This window comes from Arachis hypogaea, chromosome 13 (genome assembly GCF_003086295.3).
Source record: "Arachis hypogaea cultivar Tifrunner chromosome 13, arahy.Tifrunner.gnm2.J5K5, whole genome shotgun sequence".
NCBI lineage: Eukaryota > Viridiplantae > Streptophyta > Magnoliopsida > Fabales > Fabaceae > Arachis > Arachis hypogaea.
In genome coordinates, this window is record NC_092048.1 from 86,052,769 (window position 1) to 86,077,267 (window position 24,499).

The following is a 24,499-nucleotide window of genomic DNA, read 5'->3' on the forward strand; positions in this document are numbered from 1 at the left end:
AGAAGAATACTCATCAGAGCTCATGAAGGGCAGAAGGAGGTTCAATGGAATCTCTATGGTCTCTAGATGAGCCTCAGACTCCCTTGGTTCCTCAAAGAGAAACTCCTTATTGGTCACTGAGCGTCCCAGGAGGTCTTCCTCACTAGGATTCACGTCCTCCTCCTCCCTTGTAGGTTCGGCCATGATGGTCAAATCAATGGCCTTACACTCTCTCTTTGGGTTTTCTTCTGTATTGCTTGGGAGAGTACTAGGAGGAGTTTCAGTGGCCCTTTTACTCACCTGGCCCACTTGTGCCTCCAAATTTCTAATGGAGGACCTTGTTTTATTAATGAAACTTAGAGTGGCCTTAGATAGATCAGAGACTATATTTGCTAAGCTAGATGGATTCTGCTCAGAATTCTCTGTCTGTTGCTGAGTGGATGATGGAAAAGGCTTGCTATTGCTAAACCTGTTTATTCCACCATTATTAAAGCCTTGTTGAGGCTTTTGTTGATCCTTCCATGAGAAATTTGGATGATTTCTCCATGAGGGATTATAGGTGTTTCCATAGGGTTCACCCATGTAATTCACCTCTACTATTACAGGGTTCTCAGGATCATAAGCTTCTTCTTCAGAAGATACTTCTATAGTACTGTTGGCTGATTCCTTCAATCCATTTAGACTCTGAGAGATCATATTGACTTGCTGAGTCAATATTTTATTCTGAGCCAATATGGCATTCAGAGTATCAATTTCAAGAACTCCCTTCCTCTGAGGTGTCCCATTACTCACAGGATTCCTTTCAGAAGTGTACATGAACTGGTTATTTGCAACCATGTCAATGAGTTCCTGAGCTTCTGCAGGCATTTTCTTTAGGTGAATAGATCCACCTGCAGAATGGTCCAATGACATCTTTGATAACTCAGACAGACCATCATAGAATATATCCAGGATAGTCCATTCTGAAAGCATGTCAGAAGGACACTTTTTGGTCAGTTGCTTATATCTCTCCCAAGCTTCATAGAGGGATTCACTATCTTTTTCTCTGAAGGTTTGAATATCCACTCTAAGCTTGCTAAGCTTTTGAGGAGGAAAGAACTTGGCTAAGAAAGCCGTGACCAGCTTATCCCAAGAGTTCAGGCTATCTTTAGGTTGATAGTCCAACCATATTCTAGCTCTGTCTCTTACAGCGAACGGAAAAAGCATAAGCCTGTAGACCTCAGAGTTAACCCCATTGGTCTTAACAGTATTACAGATCTGCAAGAATTCAGTTAAGAACTGAAAAAAATCTTCTGATGGAAGTCCATGAAACTTGCAGTTCTGTTGCATCAGAGAAACTAATTGAGGCTTTAGCTCAAAATTGTTTGCTCCAATGGCAGGGATTGAGATGCTTCTTCCATGTAAATTGGAATTTGGTGCAGTAAAGTCACCAAGTATCTTCCTTGCATTGTTATTATTTTCGGCCATGTCTCCTTCTTTTTCGAAAATTTCTGTAAGATTTTCTCCAGAGAGTTGTGCTTTGGCTTCCCTTAGCTTCCTCTTCAGAGTCCTTTCAGGTTCAGGATCAGCTTCAACAAGAATGTTCTTATCCTAGTTCCTGCTCATATGAAAAAGAAGAAAACAGAAAAGAAAATATGGAATCCTCTATGTCACAGTATAGAGATTCTTTTATGTGAGTAGAAGAAGATAAGAATAGAAGAAGGAAAAGATAAGAATCCAAACACAAGGGAGAGGAATAGGTTCGAATTCTTGAGTGAAAGAGGGGTGTTAGTAGATGAATAAATAAACAGAAGGGGATGAGAGATGAGAGAATTTGAAAATTAAACAAAATTAAAATAAAAGTATTTTTGTTTTTAATTTAAAATTAAAGTTGAAATTCGAAAATAAAAAAAATGAAAATTGAAATTAAATTAAATTAAGATTCAAAACAATTAGTTAATTAAAAAGAAATTTTGAAAAAGAGGAAATGGATTTTCGAAAATTAGAAAGAGGGAGTTAGTTAGGTAGTTTTGAAAAAGATATGAATCAAACAAAAAGATAAGATTAATTGAAAATGATTTGAAAATCAATTTTGAAAAGATAAGAAGCTAGAAAATAAGTTAGAAAAGATTTTGAAATTAATTTTGAAAAAGATGTGATCAAAACTTGTTTTGAAAAAGATTTGAAAAAGAAATTAAAAAAGATTTGATTTTGAAATTAAAGTTGATTACTTGACTAACAAGAAACAAAAAGATAGGATTTTAAAATTTAAAGATTGAACCTTTCTTACTAAGCAAGTAACAAACTTAAAATTTTTGAATCAATCACATTAATTGTTAGCATTAATTTTGAAAATATGAAATGAAAATAAGAAAAAGATTTTTGAAAAATCAATTTTGAAATTTTCAAAAATATTAAGAAGAAAATTGAAAAAGATTTGATTTTTGAAAAAGATTTGAAAAAGATAGAATTTTTAAATTGAAAATTTGACTTGACTCATAAGAAACAACTAAATTTTAAAAAGTTTTGAAAAAGTCAACTCAAATTTTCGAAAATTTATGAGTGAAAAAGGGAAAGATAATTTTTTTATTTTTTTGAATTTTTAATAAAGAGAGAGAAAAACATCAAAAAGACTCAATGCATGAAAATTTTGGATCAAAACAAATGATGCATGCAAGAACACTATGAATGTCTAGATGAACACCAAGAATACTTTGAATGTCAAGATGAACACCAAGAACTTATTTTTGAAAAATTTATAAGAAAAGAAACACATGCAAGACACCAAACTTAGAAATTTTTCATGTATGGACACTAACAGATTAAAAATGTATTTGAAAAATAAGAAAAGACATAAAACATAAAAATGCAAAGATCAAACAAATAAATTCATCAAGAACAACTTGAAGATCATGAAGAACATATGATGAATTTTTGAAAATTAAAGAAAATTATAAAAACATGCAATTGACACCAAACTTAAAAATTGACACAGGACTTAAACAAGAAACACAAAATATTTTTGGTTTTTATGATTTTATTAATTTTTTTGGATTTTTCGAAAATTCTTTTGAAAAGGAAAATAAGGATTTCAAAATTTTTAATAGGAATTCTAGGAATCTTGCAATGTTAGTCTAAAGCTCCGGTCCAGGAATTAGACATGGCTTACTAGCCAGCCAAGCTTTCAGTGAAAGCTCCGGTCCAAAACACTAGACATGGCCAATGGCCAGCCAAGCTTCAGCAGATATTGCCTACCTCCCATGTATACAACAACTATATGTGTAACTGCCAAATGGGTGAATATCAACAAGCTCTTGTGATGATAAGTTGAAACCCCGGTCCAAAAGATTAGACATGGCTTACAGCCAGCCAGGATTCAACAAATCATCATGAAACACTAGAATTCAATTCTGAAGAAAAATATATTTTTGAAAATATTTATTTTTATTATTATTATTATATTTTTTTTTGAAATTTTTTGAAAATAAAAGAGTAAAAACAAAAAAGGTTAAAATTAAAATAAAATTACCTAATCTGAGCAACAAGATGAACCGTCAGTTGTCCAAACTCGAACAATCCCCGACAACGGCGCCAAAAACTTGGTGCACGAAATTGTGATCATCAACAATGGCGCCAAAGACTTGGTGCTCTCAAACGTGAATCACACTTTGTCACAACTTCGCACAACTAACCAGCAAGTGCACTGGGTCGTCCAAGTAATAAACCTTACGTGAGTAAGGGTCGATCCCACGGAGATTGTCGGCTTGAAGCAAGCTATGGTCACCTTGTAAATCTCAGTCAGGCGGATTCAAATGGTTATGGTGAATTGATAATTAAAACATAATTAAAATATAAACTAGGATAGAGATACTTATGTAATTCATTGGTGAGAATTTCAGATAAGCGTATAGAGATGCTTTCGTTCCTCCTGAACCTCTGCTTTCCTGCTGTCTTCATCCAATCATTCCTACTCCTTTCCATGGCAAGTTGTATGTTGGGCATCACCGTTGTCAATGGCTACATCCCGTCCTCTCTGTGAAAATGGTCCAATGCGCTGTCACTGCATGGCTAATCATCTGTCGGTTCTCGATCATACTGGAATAGGATTTACTATCCTTTTGTGTCTGTCACTACGCCCAGCACTCGTGAGTTTGAAGCTCGTCACAGCCATCCCTTCCCAGATCCTACTCGGAATACCACAGACAAAGTTTAGACTTTTCAGATCTCAGGAATGGCCGTCCATGGGTTCTAACTTATACCACGAAGACTCTAATATCTCGGACTTGGTCCCTTGTATTAGATATCTAAGAGATACTCATTCTATCTCATCTTCATGTAGAACGGAAGTGGTTGTCAGGCACGTGTTCATAAGTGAGAATGGTGATGAGCGTCACATAATCATCACATTCATCATGTTCTTGGGTGCGAATGAATATCTTAGAATAGGAATAAGCTTGAATTGAATAGAAAAACAATAATACTTTGCATTAATACTCGAGGAACAGCAGAGCTCCACACCTTAATCAATGTTGTGTAGAAACTCTACCGTTGAAAATACATAAGTGATAATGGTCCAGGAATGGCCGAATGGCCAGCCCCCATAAAGGTCTAAGATAGCATAAAACTGATCAAAGATCAAATTCAAAGACTCTGAATACAATAGTAAAAAGTTCTATTTATACTAATCTAGTTACTAGGGTTACAGAAATAAGTAAATGATGCAGAAATCCACTTTCGGGGCCCACTTGGTCTGTGCTTAGGCTGAGCATTGAGCTTTACACGTGTAGAGGCTTCTCCAGGAGTTGAACGCCAGTTTGTAACCTGTTTCTGGCGTTTAACTCCACTTTGCAACCTGTTTCTGGCGTTTAACTCCAGAATAGGGCAGAAAGTTGGCGTTGAACGCCAGTTTGCGTCATCTAAACTCGAGCAAAGTATGGACTATTATATATTGCTGGAATGCCCTGGATGTCTACTTTCCAACGCAATTGAGAGCAGGGAGGTCAGAATCCAACAGCATCTGCAGTCATTCTTCAACCTCTGAATCTGGTTTTTGCTCAAGTCCCTCAATTTCAGCCAGAAAATACCTAAAATCACAGAAAAACACACGAACTTATAGTAAAGTCTAGAAATGTGATTATTAATTAAAAACTAATAAAAATATACTAAAAACTAACTAAATCATACTAAAAAATATGTAAAAATAATGCCAAAAAGCGTATAAATTATCCGCTCATCATTCATAATGAAAAGAATGAACTGGTTCCCACAAGAACAGTTACAGGGTGGCGTATGTGTATTGACTACAGAAGGCTCAATACAGCCACCAGAAAGGATCATTTTCCTTTACCATTCATAAACTAGATGCTAGAGAGACTAGCAGGTCATGAATACTACTACTTTTTGGATGGCTATTCAAGTTACAACCAAATTGCAGTAGATCCTCAGGAACAAGGGAAAACAGCATTCACATGTCCATCTAGAGTATTTGCCTACAGAAGGATGCCATTTGGTCTATGCAATACACCTACAACCTTTCAGAGGTGCATGCTCTCTATCTTCTCTAATATGGTAGAAAAATTTCTAGAAGTCTTCATGGATGACTTCTCAGTATTTGGAGACTCATTCAGCTCCTGTCTTGACCATCTAACACTTATTCTGAAAAGGTGCCAAGAGACTAACCTGGTTTTAAACTAGGAGAAATGTCACTTTATGGTGACTGAAGAAATTGTCCTTGGGCACAGAATTTCAAACAAGGGAATGGAGGTGGATCAAGCTAAGGTAGAGGTAATTGAAAAATTACCACCACCTGCCAATGTTAAGGAAATCAGAAGCTTTCTGGGGCATGCAGGATTCTATAGGAGGTCTATAAAGGATTTTTCAAAAATTACAAAATCTCTGAGCAATCTGCTAGCCGCTGATGCACCATTTGTCTTTGACACAGAGTATTTGCAGGCCTTTGAGACTCTAAAAGCTAAGCTAGTCACAGCACCAATCATTTCTACACCAGACTGGACATTATCATTCGAACTAATGTGTGATGCTAGTGACCATGCCATTGGTGCAGTATTGGGACAGAGGCATGAAAAGCTTCTGCATGTCATTTATTATGCTAGCCGTATTTTAAATGACGTGCAGAAAAATTACACAACCACAGAAAAAGAGTTGCTTGCAGTGGTTTATGCCATTGACAAGTTCAGATCTTATTTAGTAGGATCAAAAGTGATTGTGTACACTGACCATGCTGCTCTAAAATATCTCCTCACAAAGCAGGATCCAAAACCCAGACTCATAAGATGGGTGTTGCTTCTACAAGAGTTTGATATAGAAATAAGAGATAGAAAAGAGACAGAGAACCATGTAGCGGATCACCTGTCCCGAATAGAACCAGTAGCAGGAGAGTCCCACCCTCCTACTAAGATCTCTGAAGCCTTTCCGGATGAGCAACTCTTTGCCATTCATGAAGTACCGTGGTTTGCAGACATTGTAAACTATAAAGCTGTGAGATTCATACCCAAAGAGTACAGTAAGCAGCAAACAAAAAAATTAGTTTCTGATGCAAAGTACTACTTGTGGGATGAACCATATCTCTTTAAGAGATGTGCAGACGGAATAATCCGTAGATGTGTGCCTAGAGAAGAGGCACAGAAGATCCTATGGCATTGCCATGGATCACAATATGGAGAACATTTCGGAGGTGAGCGAACAACCACAAAGGTTCTCCAATGTGGCTTCTACTGGCCTACTCTCTATAGAGACTCCCGAGAGTTTGTACGTAACTGTGACAGTTTCCAGAGAGTTGGTAATCTGCCTCACAGTTATGCCATGCCTTAGCAAGGGATCTTAGAGATTGAGTTGTTTGATGTATGGGGTATTGACTTCATGGAGCCTTTCCCACCATCATATTCAAACACTTATATTCTGGTGGCAGTAGACTATGTATCTAAATGGGTAGAGGCAATTGCAACACCAACTAATGATACTAGGACAGTGATGAAGTTCCTCCAGAAGCATATCTTCAGCAGGTTCGGTGTCCCTAGGGTACTGATTAGTAACAGAGGCACTCATTTTTGCAATAAACAGCTTGACTCTGCTCTGATTCGATATGGAATTAACCACAAAGTGGAACTCCATATCATCCACAGACAAATGGACAGGTTGAAGTCTCAAATAGAGAACTAAAACAAATTCTGGAACGGACTGTAAGTACCCATAGAAGGGATTGGGTAAGAAGTCTGGATGATGCTCTGTGGGCATACAGAACCGCATTCAAGACACCTATAGAGACCTCTCCATACCAGCTTGTGTATGGAAAAGCCTATCATCTGCTAGTGGAACTGGAACACAAGGCCTATTAGGCAACCAGATTCCTAAACCTTGATGCTAAGGTAGCTGGAGAGAAAAGAGCTGGAGGAGTTCAGACTCAATGCTTTCGAAAATGCTAAAATTTACAAGGAGAAAGCAAAAAGGTGGCATGACAAAAAGCTGTCATCTAGAGTCTTTGAGCCAGGACAGAAGGTTCTGCTGTTAAACTCTAAGATCAGATTATTCCTAGGGAAATTGAAATCCCGGTGGAAGGGACCATATGTGATTACAAGTGTGTCACCATATGGATATGTAGAGCTTCAGGATATTGACTCTGACAAAAAGTTCATTGTTAATGGACAGAGAGTCAAGCATTATCTTGAAGACAATGTTGAACAAGAATGCTCAAGACTGAGACTAGATTAAAGTTCAGTAATTTCAAGCTATTGACAGTAAAGAAGCGCTTATTGGGAGGTAACCCAATCTTATTTATCTATGTTATTTACTTTTTCATTTCATTTTCCATTGTTATTTTATGTTTTCTTTAGGTTGATGATCATGTGGAGTCATAAAAACAGCTGCAGAATTAAAGCGGAATAAAACACAACATCAAAAATAGCACACCATGGAGGACAGGCTTACTAGCGTTTAAATGCTAGTAAAGATAGCAGAATGGGCATTTAACCCCCAGTCTGGCAGCATTCTCGGCATTAAACGCCAGAATTGGCAGACAGACTGGTGTTAACGCCAGAAAAGGGTGTCTAGCTGGCGTTAAATGCCAGAATTGGTAGACAGACTGGCGTTTAACACCAGAAAAGGGTGTTTGGCTGGCGTTAAACACCAAAAAGGGGCATCAACCTGGCGTTTAATGCCAAAAGGCAGCAGACTGGCGTTTAATCACCAAAAAGGCCTGTCCAGGGGCGATTAAATGCCAGAAAGGTGCATGGACCAGAATTCCTTGACACCTCAGGATCTGTGGATCCCAGAGGATCCCCACCTACCCCAACTCACTCTCTCTCCTCTTCACACCTTTCCATAACACTCTTCCCCAAAATAACCTCCACCAATTACCTCTATTTCTCCTCCAAAACCATCATACAACCCACCTACCCCCACCCATTCAAATTCAAACCATCTCCCTCCCAAACCTAACCCCTATTACAAGAATTCCCTCTCCACTCTACTCCTATATAAGCCCCTCATCACTCCTTCATTTTTACACATCATAACCACCTAAAACCCCCCTTGGCTGAACCATTCACACACCTCCATCTCCTCCATCTCTTCTTCCTCTAATCCTTTCTTTCTTCTTTTGCTCGAGGACAAGCAAACCTTTTAAGTTTGGTGTGGCAAAAAGCTCTGCTTTTTGTTTTTCCATAACCATTAATGGCACCTAAGGCTAGAGAAACCTCTAGGAAGAGGAAAGGGAAGGCATTTGCTTCCAACTCCGAGTCATGGGAGATGGAGAGATTCATCTCAAAAGCCCATCACTAGAAAGAGGATGGAGCAAACAAGAGAGCCTACTCATGAACCTCAACAAGAGCATGAGGAAATTCCTCATTAAGAAATCCCTGAGATGCCTCAAGGGATACACTTTCCTCCACAAAGCTATTGGGAGGAACTCAACACCTCTTTAGGAGATTTGAGTTCCAACATAGAGCAACTAAGAGTGGAGCACCAAGAGCACTCCATCATCCTCCATGAAATCAGAGAGGACCAAAAGGCCATAAGAGAGGAGCAACAAAGGCAAGGAAGAGACATAAAGGAGCTCAAGAACTCCATTAGTTCTTCAAGAGGAAGAAGAAGCCATCATCACTAAAGTGGACCCGTTCTTTAATCTCCTTGTTTATTTTCTTTTCTGTTTTCGGTTTTTACGCTTTATGTTTTGACTATGTTTGTGTCTTCATTACATGATCATTATTGTTTAGTGTCTATGTCTTAAAACTATGAATGATCCATGAATCTTTCACCTTTCTTAAATGAAAAATGTTTTTTGAAAAAGAAAAAGAAGTACATGAATTTCGAATTCTATCTTGAAAATAGTTTAATTATCTTGATGTGGTGGCAATACTTTTTATTTTCTAAATGAATGCTTGAACAGTGCATATTTTTGATAGTGAAGTTTATGAATGTTAAAATTGTTGGCTCTTGAAAGAATAATGAAAAAAGAGATATGTTATTGATGATCTGAAAAATCATAAAATTGATTCTTAGTGCAAGAACAAGCAATGAAAAACACAAAGCTTGAGAAAAAAAAAGAAGAAGAAAAAGTAAGCAGAAAAATTCAATAACCCTTTAAACTAAAAGGAAAGGGTAAAAAGGATCCAAGGCTTTGAGAATTAATGGATAGGAGGGCTCAAAGGAATAAAATCCTGGCGTAAGCGGCTAAATCAAGCTGTCCCAAACCATTAATTCTCAAAGTCATGAAGGTCCAAGTGAAAACCTTGGGACTGAGTGGTTAAAGTCATGATCCAAATCAAAAGAGTGTGCCTAAGAACTCTGGGCACCTCTAACTGGGGACTCTAGTAAAGCTGAGTCACAATCTGAAAAGGTTCACCCAGTTATGTGTCTGTGGCATTTATGTATCTGGTGGTAATACTGAAAAACAAAATGCTTAGGGTCACGGCCAAGACTCATAAAGTAGCTGTGTTCAAGAATCAACATACTAAACTAGGAGAATCAATAACACTATCTGAATTCTGAGTTCCTATGTATGCCAATCATCCTGAGCTTCAAAGGATAAAGTGAGATACCAAAACTGTTCAGAAGCAAAAAGCTACTAGTCCCGCTCATCTAATTGGAACTAAGCTTCATTGATATTTTGAAATTTATTGTATTTTCTCTTCTTTTTATCCTATTTTGTTTTTAGTTGCTTGGGGACAAGCAACAATTTAAGTTTGGTGTTGTGATGAGCGGATAATTTATACGCTTTTTGGCATTATTTTTAGGTAGTTTTTAATATGTTTTAGTTACTTTTTATTATATTTTTATTAGTTTTTATGCAAAAATCACATTTCTGGACTTTACTATGAGTTTGTGTATTTTTCTATAATTTCAGATATTTTCTGGCTGAAATTGAGGGACCTGAGCAAAAATCTGATTCAGAGGCTGAGAAAGGACTATAGATGCAGTTGGATTCTGACCCTCCTGCACTCAAAGTAGATTATTTGGAGCTACAGAAGCCCAATTGGCGCGATCTCAATTAGGTTAGAAAGTAGACATCTTGGGCTTTTCAGCAATGTATAATAGTTCATACTTTGCCCGAGATTTGATGGCCCAAACTGGCGTCCAAAGGCCAGCCAGAGACCATTTTCTGGCGTAAAACGCCAGAACTGGCACCAGAACTGGAGTTAAACGCCCAAACTGGCATCCAAGCTGGTATTTAACTCCAGAAAAGGCCTATGCACGTGTAAAGGTCAATGCTCAGCCCAAGCACACACCAAGTGGGCCCCGAAAGTGGATTTCTACACTCTCTGCACTTAGTTACTCATTTTCTGTAAACCTAAGTTACTAGTTTAGTATAAAAAACTACTTTTAGAGATTCATTTTGGTAACGTATGACATTTTTACATCTCATATTGTATCTTCTACAGCATGAGTCTCTAAACCCCATAGGTGGGGGTGAGGAGCTCTACTGTGTCTCAATGGATTAATGCAATTACTATTGTTTTGTTTTCGATCACGCTTGATTCTGTTCTAAGATACTCACTCGTACTTTAATATAAAGAATATGATGATCCATGACACTCATCATCATTCTCAACATTATGAACGCGTGCTTGACAACCACTCCCGTTCTATCTGAGCTCAACGTAGTCATTGGGCAACAACTTGAGTACGTATCTTTTGAGCCTCTGATCCACGGATTTGACTTGCCTCTCCTGACAACAGAGCATTCAAATCCATGAGATTAGAACCTTTGTGGTAGAGGCTAGAACCAATTGGCAGCATTCCTGAGATCCAGAAAGTCTAAACCTTGTCTGTGGTATTCCGAGTAGGATCTGGGATGGGATGACTGTGACGAGCTTCAAACTCACGAATGTTGGGCGCAGTGACAGTGTGCAAAAGGATAGAGAGATCCTATTCCAACACAAGTTAGAACCGACGGATGATTAGCCGTTCGGTAGCTGTGCCTGATATTTTTCATCCGAGACGAGAGATCCGACAGTTGATTAGCCGTACAAAAACCGTAGCTGGACCATTTTCACTGAGAGAATGGATGGTAGCCATTGACAACGGTGATCCACCAACATACAGCTTGCCATGTGTCTCTGGAACCTCAACATGTTCCTCATTACTGAATCATAAGTATCATTCATTTCATGTTATTTACTTTTCATAAACAAAATCATTTTTATCACTAATCTCCTGACTAAGATTTACAAGATAACCATAGTTTGCTTCAAGCCAGAAATCTCCATGGGATCGACCCTTACTCACGTAAGGTATTACTTGGACGACCCAGTGTACTTGCTGGTTAGTTGTACGGAGTTGCAAAGGTGTGATTGCAATTTCGTGCACCAACCATCCATTATGAGAGTCCTGCAGTTGAGAGTAATAACCTATGGAGAATTTAGCTTTGAGAAAATACTGCAGGGTGAGAATGACCCTGATGAAATATTACATGGGTTATGCTTTGAAGGTAGAGACTGGAAAAGGGACTCAGAAGTAGCTCCAAGCCACTTTAAAAGAATAGATCTCATACCCGAAGCCAAAGAGTGGTATGAGATAGTAAGGAGATCTATACTCCCTACTGCGAATACCTCAGGAGTCATAATCGAGAGAGCCATCTTGACGTATTGCATCTTGAGGGAAGGAGAAATCAACATCCCACAGCTCATAGTAGATAGCGTTCAGGAGATAGCTGTGGATACAGGCAAAAGAAGGGTTGGTCACCCAAGCACTATTCGGAGGCTATGCAATAGGGCTGGGGTACTTTTTGAGGATGAAGATACAGAGAAGGTGAAAGAAAGCAGAGGAATCACCAAACAGAGAATAGAATCAATGGATGGTGTTGATGACACCCAAGAAGAGAGAAGAGATCAAGGAAGGAGAGGGAGACCACAAGTGGAAGGAGAGCAAGCTCCTAGTTCACTAGACCTGAGCCAAATGCAAAGAGCCATTGAAGAAATGTCTCAACAACTCATGAAAGCACATGAGCAACAACAAGAGCAATATATGAGGCAACAAGAGCAATACTTGAGGCAACGGGAGCAGTATTTGAAGGATCGTGAGCAACAACAACAGTGGCAGCAGCAAATGATGGACAAGCAAGACAACTTCCAGCTCCAGCTGTTGGAACAACAAAGGGAGTTTCAAGCAAGAATTCTTGAGGGGCAAAAGGAACAATCAGCAAACGTTCAAGAATCAGTTAATGGATTGTTCCTATGACAGGCCAAGTATGGGGAGTACACCCAAAATCTCTACCAATGGAAAAACATATATCATACAATTGGAGAACACAGGTATGTGGATAGAATGGAGTATGATATAGCAACTCAAGCAAAGTTGGACTATGTAGTCCATAGCATGCTAATATTGAACCAAAAGATCAAGCCATTTGAGCAATGCCAACAGTTGATTGATCATCAGAGAGCACTAGCCAATAAACAAACAGCACACATGCAACAAGGATTGAAGGATGCTGGACTCTGGGATTAGGTAGACCAAATTTGGGATAGAAGGTGCCCTATTGAAGAACCCTAAAAAAGAAAGAAGAAGAAGAAGAAAGGAGAAAGCATCCAAGGGAAAGAGCAAGACAACTAGAGGTGGTGGAGTTCTTTTTATAGTCTTTTATTAAAAAAGGATGATGCATATCTGAAATATGATATGCCTCCAAATATTTTATGTTCTGCATTTTCACATCTTGAGTAGTTTTTTTTTAGGAATTGCATTATGCTTGTTATCACTCACCTGCTTTAAATTCATGTTTTGTCTCCCTTGTTGCATCAATAAGAGAAAATGTTTGAAAGAGAAAGTGATTGTCCAATGTTGTAGGAATTAGAAATAAAATTTGTGGTGGTGATTGCTTGATTGAGATGATGAGCTCAACAATAAAAGCTACATAATAGGGTGTCCTTTGTAGTGTGAACGTTGTTGCTGTCACAAAACCTTTCATTAATGAAATTCCCTGGAAAATGAAGCAAAGTGAGAATGAAAAAGAAAAAAAAAGCCAAGAATTGGCAAAGAAACAAACAATAAGGCTAGACACCAATAGCTTGGACCTTAGGACATATGCCTGTGATGCTTCTTGTACTAGGATATGCTTGGACAATTAGGTTCTGAGGAGTATTTTAAAACTTGGTAACTTGGATTAACTAATCTGGGATTATCAACCGAAAGTCCACTATCAAGAGCAACCTAGTTACAAAGCATTTCATGATCCAAAGAGATGCTGGACATCAATGTTCCTAGGAAGAATTTGTGAGCCAAGTGTCTGTGGTAAAGAAGTGTTGAGCAAAAATTGAGCCAAAAGGCTGCTGCAACACTTGCCACCAAGCTTTCATTAAGAAATAAGCTTTCTAAGCAAAAGAAAGAAAGAAAAAGCTAATAGGGATCAATCAAAGGGCAAGGTACTATAGTAGCAACTCTAGTAAATCTTCATAGGAACATTTCATATCAGACAGCAAAGAATAATTGAGCTGCATTTGTCTGCATAAAATCCCATGAATCAAGTTCTATTATCTGCTAAATAAGGACCTATATACTTCTCTGTCTCAATTCATTTCTTCTCATGTTTAGTGCTTGCTTGGGGACAAGGAAGAATTAAGTTTGGTGTTGTGATGACAAGTCATCTTATGCTAGCTTTTCAAGCATCTTTCACTTGTTTTATTAGGTTTTATGCACTTTCTTGCACAATAAGTGATTTGGAGTGGATTTTCATGATTATGTTAAATCAATCAACCATCATTTATTTGACACAAAATCATAGGGTTTAAGCTAGAATTAGTTAATTTTATGAATGAATTAGAAACTCTGTGAATTTAGTGATACTTTGACATGTTTGTGTGGTTGTGGTGCACGGAATTGTGATCTCAGACAACGGCGCCAAAAACTCTGTACGCGCGTCTTAATAAATTGTTTTTCATTCACAACTTCGATACAACTAACCAGCAAGTGCACTGGGTTGTCCAAGTAATAAACCTTACGTGAGTAAGGGTCGATCCCACGGAGATTGTTGGTATGAAGCAAGGTATGGTCACCTTGTAGATCTCAGTCAGGCGGATATAAAATAGTTATGGAGTTTTTGAAAATATATAATAAAATAAGGATAGAAATACTTATGTAAATCATTGGTGAGAATTTCAGATAAGCGCATAGAGATGCTTTCGTTCCTCTGAACCTCTGCTTTCCTGCTGTCTTCATCCAATCAATCCTACTCCTTTCCATGGCTGGCTTTATGTAAGGACATCACCATTGTCAATGGCTATTTTTTATCCTCTCTGAAAAATGGTCCGATGCGCTGTCACTGCATGGCTAATCGTCTGGAGGCATCACCCTTGTCAATGGTTGAATCTCATCCTCTTGTGAAAATGGTCCAAATGCTCTGTCACAGTACGGCTAATCATCTGAGGTTCTCGATCATACTGGAATAGGATTCACCCTCCTTTTGCGTCTGTCACTACGCCCAGCACTCGCAAGTTTGAAGTTCGTCACAGTCATTCAATCCCAGAGTCCTACTCGGAATACCACAGACAAGGTTTAGACTTTCCGGACTCTCATGAATGCCGCCATCAATCTAGCTTATACCACAAAGATTCTGATTAAGAGATCCAAGAGATAATCATTCAATCGAAGGTAGAACGGAAGTGGTTGTCAGGCACGCGTTCATAGGAAATGATGATGATTGTCACATTCATCACATTCATGTTGAAGTGCGAATGAATATTTTAGAAGCGGAATAAGTTGAATTGAATAGAAAAACAGTAGTACTTTGCATTAATCTTTGAGGAACAGCAGAGCTCCACACCTTAATCTACGGAGTGTAGAAACTCTACCATTGAAAATACATAAGTGAAAGGTTCAGGCATGGCCAAATGGCCAGCCCCCATGATCTAAGAACCAGACGTCCTAAGATTCAAAGATGTCTAATACAATAGTAAAAAGTCCTATTTATAATAAATTAGCTACTATGGTTTACAGAAGTAAGTAATTGATGCATAAATCCACTTCCGGGGCCCATTTGGTGTGTGCTTGGGCTGAGCTTGAAGTTTCCACGTGCAGAGGCTCTTTCTGGAGTTGAACGCCAGGTTGTAACGTGTTTCTGGCGTTTACAGAAGTAAGTAATTGATGCATAAATCCACTTCCGGGGCCCACTTGGTGTGTGCTTGGGCTGAGGTTTGAGTGTTGCACGTGTAGAGGTCCTCCTTGGAGTTGAACGCCGGCTTTTGTGTCAGTTTGGGCGTTCAACTCTGGTTCTGGATCCTTTTCTGGCGCTGGACGCCAGAATTGGGCAGAGAACTGGCATTGAATGCCATTTTGCGTCGTCTAAACTTGGCCAAAGTATGGACTATTATATATTGCTGGAAAGCCCTGGATGTCTACGTTCCAACTCAATTGGAAGCGCTCCATTTTGAGTTCTGTAGCTCCAGAAAATCCACTTTGAGTGCAGGGAGGTCAGAATCCAACAGCATCAGTAGTCCTTCTTCAACCTCTGAATCTGATTTTTGCTCAAGTCCCTCAATTTCAGCCAGAAAATACCTGAAATCACAGAAAAATACACAAAATCATAGTAAAGTCCAGAAATGTGAATTTAACATAAAAACTAAAGAAAACATCCCTAAAAGTAATTAGATTCTACTAAAAACATACTAAAAACAATGCCAAAAAGCGTATAAATTATCCGCTCATCACAACACCAAACTTAAATTGTTGCTTGTCCCAAGCAACTGAAAATCAAATAGGATAAAAAGAAGAGAATATACTATAAATTCCAAACTATCAATGAAACATAGCTCCAATCAGATGAGCGGGACTTGTAGCTTTTTGCCTCTTGAATAGTTTTGGCATCTCACTTTATCCATTGAGGTTCAGAATGATTGGCATCTATAGGAACTCAGAGTTCAGATAGTGTTATTTATTCTCCTAGTTTAGTATGTTGATTCTTGAACAAAGCTATTTTATGAGTCTTGGCCGTGGCCCTAAGCACTTTGTTTTCCAGTATTACCACCGGATACATAAATGCCACAGACACATAACTGGGTGAACCTTTTCAGATTGTGACTCAGCTTTGCTAGAGTCCCCAATTAGAGGTGTCCAGGGTTCTTAAGCACACTCTTTTTTTTTGCTTTGGACCTTGACTTTTACTGCTCAGTCTCAAGTTTTCACTTGACACCTTCACGCCACAAGCACATGGTTAGGGACAGCTTGGTTTAGCCGTTTAGGCCAGGATTTTATTCCATTAGGCCCTCCTATCCACTGATGCTCAAAGACTTGGGATCCTTTTTATTTACCCTTGCCTTTTGATTTTAAGGGTTATTGGCTTTTTGCTCTTGCCTCTTGGTTTTAAGAGCTTTTGGCTTTTTCTGCTTGCTTTTTCTTTTTATTTTTTTTTCGCCTATTTTTTTTTCTGCAAGCTTTGTTCTTTGCTGCTTTTTCTTGCTTCAAGAATCAATTTTATGATTTTTCAGATTATCAAATAACATGTCTCCTTGTCATCATTCTTTCAAGAGCCAACATATTTAACATTCTTAAACAACAACTTCAAAGGACATGTGCACTGTTCAAGCATTCATTCAGAAAACAAAAAGTATTGTCACCACATCAATATAATTAAACTAAGTTCAAGGATAAATTCGAAACTCATGTACTTCTTGTTCTTTTGAATTAAAACATTTTTCATTTAAGAGAGGTGATGGATTCATAGGACATTCATATCTTTAAGACATAGTTACTAACTACTAATGATCATGTAATAAGACACAAACATGGATAAGCACTTAACATTAAGAAAACGAAAGACAGAAAATAAGAACAAGGAATGAGTCCACCTTAGTGATGGTGGCGTTTCCTTCTTGAGGAACCAATGATGTCCTTGAGCTCTTATATGTCTCTTCCTTGTCTTTGTTGCTCCTCCCTCATTGCTTTTTGATCTTCTCTTATTTCATGAAGGATGATGGAGTGCTCTTGATGTTCCACCCTTAATTGTCCCATGTTGGAACTTAATTCTCCTAGGGAGGTGTTGACTTGCTCCCAATAGTTTTGTGGAGGAAAATGCATTTGAGGCATCTCCGGGATCTCATGGTGATGAGCTTCATGCGTCTCTTGAGATCCATGAATGGGCTCTCTTGCTTGCTCTATCCTTTTCTTAGTGATGGGCTTCTCTTCCTCAATGGGAATGTCTCCTTCTATGAAAGCTCTAGCTGAGTAACATAGATGGCAAATAAGATGAGGAAAAGCTAGCCTTGCCCCAGGAGAGGGCTTTTCGGCTATTTTGTAGAGTTCAAGGGAGATGACTTCATGAACTTCTATTTCCTCTCCAATCATGATGCTATGAATCATGATGGCCCGATCCACAGTAACTTCAGATCGGTTGCTAGTGGGGATGATGGAGCGTTGGATAAACTCTAACCATCCTCTAGCTACAGGCTTGAGGTCCAGTCTTCTTAGTTGAACCGGCTTGCCTTTGGAGTCAATCTTCCATTGAGCTCCTTCCACACATATGTCCATGAGGACTTGGTCCAACCTTTGATTAAAGTTGACCCTTCTAGTGTAGGGGCGTGCATCTCCTTGCATCATAGGCAAGTTAAACGCCAACCTTACATTCTCCGGACTAAAATCTAAGTATTCTCCAGAACCATTGTAATGTAGTTCTTTGGATTCGAGTTTTTACTTTGATCATGGTTCTTAGTGATCCATGCATTGGCATAGAACTCTTGAACCATTAGGATGCCGACTTGTTGGATGGGGTTTGTTAGAACTTCCCAACCTCTTCTTTGGATTTCATGTCGGATCTCCAGATACTCATTCTTCTTGAGCTTGAAAGGGACCTCGGGGATCACCTTCTTCTTGGCCACAACATCATAGAAGTGGTCTTGATGAGCTTTGGAGATGAATCTTTCCATCTCCCATGACTCGGAGGTGGAAGCTTTTGTCTTCCCTTTTCCTTTTCTAGAGGATTCTCCGGTCTTGGGTGCCATCAATGGTAATGGAAAAACAAAAAGCTTATGCTTTTACCACACCAAACTTAGAATATTGCTCGCCCTCGAGCAAGAGAAGAAAGAATAGATGAAGAAGAAGAAGAAAATATGGAGGAGAGGGGGGAGGGGTGTATTCGGCCAAGAAGAGAAGAGAGGGTTGTGTTGTGTGAAAATGAGGAAGAATGGAGGGCTATATATAGGGAAGGGAGGGGGGGTAAGGTTCGGCCATATAGGGTGGGTTTGGGTGGGAAATTGATTTTGAATTTTGAAGGTAGGTGGAGTTTATGAGGTAGGTTTATGGGGAAGAGTGGATGGATGTGAGTGGTGAAGTGGTGATAGGGAAGAGAGATTGAGGTGATTGGTGAAGAGTTTTGGGGAAGAGTGTTTATGGGATTGTGTGAAAGAGGGGTGAGAAGAAGTGAGTAGAGGTAGGTGGGGATCCTGCGGGGTCCACAGATCCTGAGGTGTTCAAGGATTTACAACCTTGCACCAAATTAGGCATGCAAAATGCCCTTGCACACAACTCTGGGCGTTCAGCGCCAGATTGGTGCTTGTTCTGGGCGTTGAACGCCCATTCATTGCCCATTTCTGGCGTTGAACGCCAGAACCATGCTTGTTCTTGGCGTTCAGCGCCAGCTCTTCTCCAGGGTGCAATTCTGGCGTTCAAACACCCAGATGCTACCCATTTTGGGCGTTCAACACCAGAACCATGCTCTATTCTGCCGTTGAACGCCAGCCAGATGCTTCTTACTGGCGTTTAAATGCCAGTGAGATCCTCCTCCAGGGTGTGATTTTTCTTCTGCTGTTTTTGATTCCGTTTTCAATTTTTATATTTATTTTGTGACTCCACATGATCATGAACCTGATAAAACATGAAAGAACAAGAAAAATAAAATTAGATAAATAAAAATTGGGTTGCCTCCCAACAAGCGCTTCTTTAATGTCAATAGCTTGACAGTGGACTCTCATGGAGCCTCACAGATGTTCAGAGCATTGTTGAGACTTCCCAACACCAAACTTAGAGTTTGGATATGGGAGTTCAACACCAAACTTAGAGTTTGGTTGTGACCTCCCAACACCAAACCTAGAGTTTGACTGTGGGGGCTCTGGTTGACTCTGTTTTGAGAGAAGCTTTTTATGCTTCCTCTCCATGTTTACAGAAGGATGACCTCGAGTTTTAAACACAAGAGAGTCCTCATTCAATTAAAGGACTAGTTCACCTCTGTCAACATCAATCACAGCTCTTGCTGTGGCTAGGAAGGGTCTTCCAAGGATGATGGATTCATCCTCATCCTTCCCAGTATCTAGGACTATGAAATCAGCAGGGATGTAAAGGCCTTCAACCTTTACTAACACGTCCTCTACTTGTCCATAAGCCTGTTTTCTTGAATTGTCTGCCATCTCTAATGAGATTTTAGTAGCTTGCACCCCAAAGATTCCCAGTTTCTCTATTACAGAGAGGGGCATGAGGTTTATCCCTGAACCAAGGTCACACAGAGCCTTTTCAAAGATCATGTTGCCTATGGTACAAGGTATTACGAACTTTCCAGGATCCTGTTTCTTCTGAGGCAATGTCAGTTGATCCAGATCACTTAGTTCATTGGTGAACAAGGGAGGTTCATCTTCCCAAGTCTCAATACCAAATAATTTGGCATTCAGCTTCATGATTGCACCAAGGTACTTGGTGACTTGCTCCTTAGTAACATCCTCATTCTCTTCAGAAGAGGAATACTCATCAGAGCTCATGAATGGCATAAGGAGGTTTAATGGAATCTCTATGGTCTCTTGATGAGCCTCAGATTCCTTTGGTTCCTCAGAGAGAAACTCCTTATTGATCACTGGACGTCCCAGGAGGTCTTCCTCCTTGGGATTCACGTCCTCCTCTCCCTCTTTGGGTTCGGCCATTTTGGTTATGTCAATGGCATTGCACTCTCCTTTTGAATTTTCTTCTGTATTGCTTGGGAGAGTACTAGGAGGGGTTTCAGTGATCCTTTTACTCAGCTGGCCCACCTATGTTTCCAAATTTCTAATGGAGGACATTGTTTCATTCATGAAACTCACAGTGGCCTTAGATAGATCAGAGACTAAGTTTGCTAAATTAGAAGTATTTTGTTCAGAGTTCTCTGTCTGTTGCTGAGTGGATGATGGAAAAGGCTTGCTATTGCTAAACCTGTTTCTTCCACCATTATTAAAGCCTTGTTGAGGCTTTTGATCCTTCCATGAGAGATTTGGGTGATTTCTCCATGAGGGATTATAGGTGTTTCCATATGGTTCACCCATGCAATTGCTATTGCAGGGTTCTCAGGATCATAAGCTTCTTCTTCAGAAGCTGCCTCTTGAGTACTGTTGGATGCAGCTTGCATTCCATTCAGACTCTGAGAAATCATATTGACTTGCTGAGTCAATAGTTTGTTCTGAGCCAATATGGCATTCAGAGTATCAATTTCAAGAACTCCCTTCTTCTGAGGCGTCCCATTACTCACAAGATTCCTCTCAGAAGTGTACATGAACTGGTTATTAGTAACCATGTCAATGAGTTCTTGAGCTTCTGCAGGCATTTTCTTTAGGTGAATGGATCCACCTGCAGAAGTATCCAATGACATCTTAGCTAATTCAGATAGACCATCATAGAATATATCCAGGATGGTCCATTTTGAAAGCATGTCAGAAGGACACTTTTTGGTCAGTTGCTTGTATCTCTCCCAAGCTTCAGAGAGGGATTCACCTTCTTTCTGTCTGAAGGTTTGAACATCCACTCTAAGCTTACTAAGCTTTTGAGGAGGAAAGAACTTGGCTAAGAAAGCCGTGACCAGCTTATCCCAAGAGTTCAGGCTATCTTTGGGTTGAGAGTCCAACCACACTCTAGCTCTGTCTCTTACAGCAAAAGGGAAAAGCATGAGACTGTAGACTTCAGGATTTACTCCATTAGTCTTAACAGTATCACAGATCTGCAAGAATTCAGTTAAGAACTGAAAAGGATCTTCAGATAGAAGTCCATGGAACTTGCAGTTCTGCTGCATCAGAGAAACTAGCTGAGGTTTCAGCTCAAAATTATTTGCTCCAATGGTAGGGATGGAGATGCTTCTTCCATGTAAATTGGAATTAGGTGCAGTAAAGTCACCAAGCATTCTCCTTGCATTATTATTATTTTCGGCTGCCATCTCCTCTTTTTGTTCGAAAATTTCTGACAGGTGCTTGCTGGATTGTTGTAATTTAGCTTCTCTTAGTTTCCTCTTTAGAGTCCTTTCAGGTTCTGATCTGCTTCAACAAGAATATTCTTGTCCTTGCTCCTGCTCATATGAAAAAGAGGGAAACAGAAAAATAATAATAGGGATCCTTTTTACCCAGGTATAGAGGTTCCCTTAGGTGAGTGGAGGAAAAGAAGAGTGGAAGAAAAGAAGAAGAGAAAATCTGAACTCAGAGAGAGAGGGGGTTCGGATTTTTGGTGAGATGAAATGTTAGTAGATGAAGAAATAAATAGAATGAGATGAGAGAGAAAGAGGATTTTCGAAAATAATTTTTGAAAAAGTGTTAGTGATTTTCGAAAATAGTTTTTGAAAAAGGTTAGTAATTTTTGAAAATTAAAATCAAAAATTAAAATAATTAGTTAATTAAAAAGAAATTTTGAAAAAGAGGGAAGATATTTTCGAAAATTAGAGAGAGAGAGTTAGTTAGGTAGTTTTGAAAAAGATAAAAAACAAACAAAAAGTTAGTTAGTTAGTTGAAACAAATTTGAAAATCAATTTTGAAAAGATAAGAAGATAAGAAGTTAGAAAAGATATTTTAAAATCAAATTTTTGAAAAAGATATGATTTTGAAAAAGATAAGATAAAAAGATATTTTTGAAAAGATATGATTGAAATTAGTTTTGAAAAAGATTTGATTTTTAAAATCACAATTAATGACTTGATTCACAAGAAATCACAAAATATGATTCTAGAACTTAAAGTTTGAATCTTTCTTAACAAGTAAGTAACAAACTTGAAATTTTTGAATCAAAACATTAATTGATGATGTTATTTTCGAAAATTATGTGATAAAGATAAGAAAAAGATTTTTGAAAAATATTTTTAAAATTTTCGAAAATAACTAAGAAAAATGAAAAAGATTTAATTTTTGAAAAAGATTTTGAAAAGATAAGATTTTTAAATTGAAAATTTGATTTGACTCATAAAAACAACTGAATTTTAAAAAGTTTTGAAAAAGTCAAATCTAATTTTCAAAATTTTAAGAGAGAAAAAGGGGAAGATATTTTTTTGATTTTTTGAATTTTTAATGATGAGAGAAAAAAAACATGAAAATGATGCAATGCATGAAAGTTATGGATCAAAACAATGAATGTATGTAAGAATGCTATGAATGTCAAGATGAACACCAAGAACACTTTGAATGTCATGATGAACATCAAGAACATATTTTTGAAAAATTTTTAATGCAAAGAAAACATGCAAGACACTAAACTTAGAAATCTTTCATGTTTAGACACTAAGAATTCAAGAATGCATATGAAAAACACCATACAACACAAAACAATAAAACATCACCATACAACACAAAACAATAAAACATCAAGATCAAACAAGAAGACTTACCAAGAACAACTTGAAGATCATGAAGAACACTATGAATGCATGAATTTTTCGAAAAAATGCAAGATGAACATGCAATTGACACCAAACTTATAACATGACACATGACTCAAACAAGAAACACAAAAATATTTTTTGATTTTTTTTATTTTATGATTTTTTTTTTGGATTTTTCGAAAATCATTTGTGAAAAAGAAAAATAAGGATTCCAAAATTTTTAATATTAATTCCTGAATCTTGCAATCTTAGTCTAAAGCTCTAATCTGAGGGTTAGGCATGGCTTAATAGCCAGCCAAGCTTTAGTATGTAACTCAGACATGCCACGGCTGACATACCAATTAACTTGCCTCTATGCTGATGGTTGGAAGCCCCTATCCAAAAGAATTAGACATGGCTTTACAGCTAGCCAAGCTTCAACATGCTTCATGAAACTCTAGAATTCATTCTTAAAAATTCTGAAGAAAAATATATTTTTGAAAACATTTATTTTAAATTTTTTTTTTCGAAAAAAAAGGAGAAAATTTTTGAAAAATTTTTGAAGAAATATTTTTTTGAAAATAAAACAAAAAGGAAATTACCTAATCTGAGCAACAAGATGAACCGTCAGTTGTCCAAACTCAAACAATCCCCGGCAACGGCGCCAAAAACTTAGTGCACGAAATTGTGATCTCAGGCAACGGCGCCAAAACTCTGTACGCGCGTCTTAATAAATTGTTTTTCATTCACAACTTCGATACAACTAACCAGCAAGTGCATTGGGTCGTCCAAGTAATAAACCTTACGTGAGTAAGGGTCGATCCCACGGAGATTGTTGGTATGAAGCAAGCTATGGTCACCTTGTAGATCTCAGTCAGGCGGATATAAAATAGTTATGGAGTTTTCAAAAATATATAATAAAATAAGGATAGAAATACTTATGTAAATCATTGGTGAGAATTTCAGATAAGCGCATAGAGATGCTTTCGTTCCTCTGAACCTCTGCTTTCCTGCTGTCTTCATCCAATCAATCCTACTCCTTTCCATGGCTGGCTTTATGTAAGGACATCACCGTTGTCAATGGCTACTTTTTATCCTCTCTGGAAAATGGTCCGATGCGCTGTCACTGCATGGCTAATCGTCTGGAGGCATCACCCTTGTCAATGGCTGCATCCCATCCTCTTGTGAAAATGGTCCAAATGCTCTGTCACAGCACGGCTAATCATCTGAGGTTCTCGATCATACTGGAATAGGATTCACCCTCCTTTTGCGTCTGTCACTACGCCCAGCACTCGCAAGTTTGAAGTTCGTCACAGTCATTCAATCCCAGAGTCCTACTCGGAATACCACAGACAAGGTTTAGACTTTCCGGACTCTCATGAATGCCGCCATCAATCTAGCTTATACCACGAAGATTCTGATTAAGAGATCCAAGAGATAATCATTCAATCGAAGGTAGAACGGAAGTGGTTGTCAGGCACGCGTTCATAGGGAATGATGATGATTGTCACGTTCATCACATTCATGTTGAAGTGC

At 38.4% G+C, this 24,499-nt stretch overlaps 2 non-coding genes across 2 annotated transcripts; both read left to right on the forward strand.

Moving 5' to 3' along the window:
* The first annotated feature begins 945 nt into the window (after window positions 1-945).
* Window positions 946-1,053, forward strand: LOC112739636 (small nucleolar RNA R71). Its single transcript, XR_003170567.1, has one exon. It is a non-coding gene; the product is annotated as a small nucleolar RNA R71 (small nucleolar RNA).
* A 20,002-nt stretch (window positions 1,054-21,055) lies between these two features.
* Window positions 21,056-21,163, forward strand: LOC112739205 (small nucleolar RNA R71). Its single transcript, XR_003170142.1, has one exon. It is a non-coding gene; the product is annotated as a small nucleolar RNA R71 (small nucleolar RNA).
* The last annotated feature ends 3,336 nt before the right edge of the window (window positions 21,164-24,499 follow it).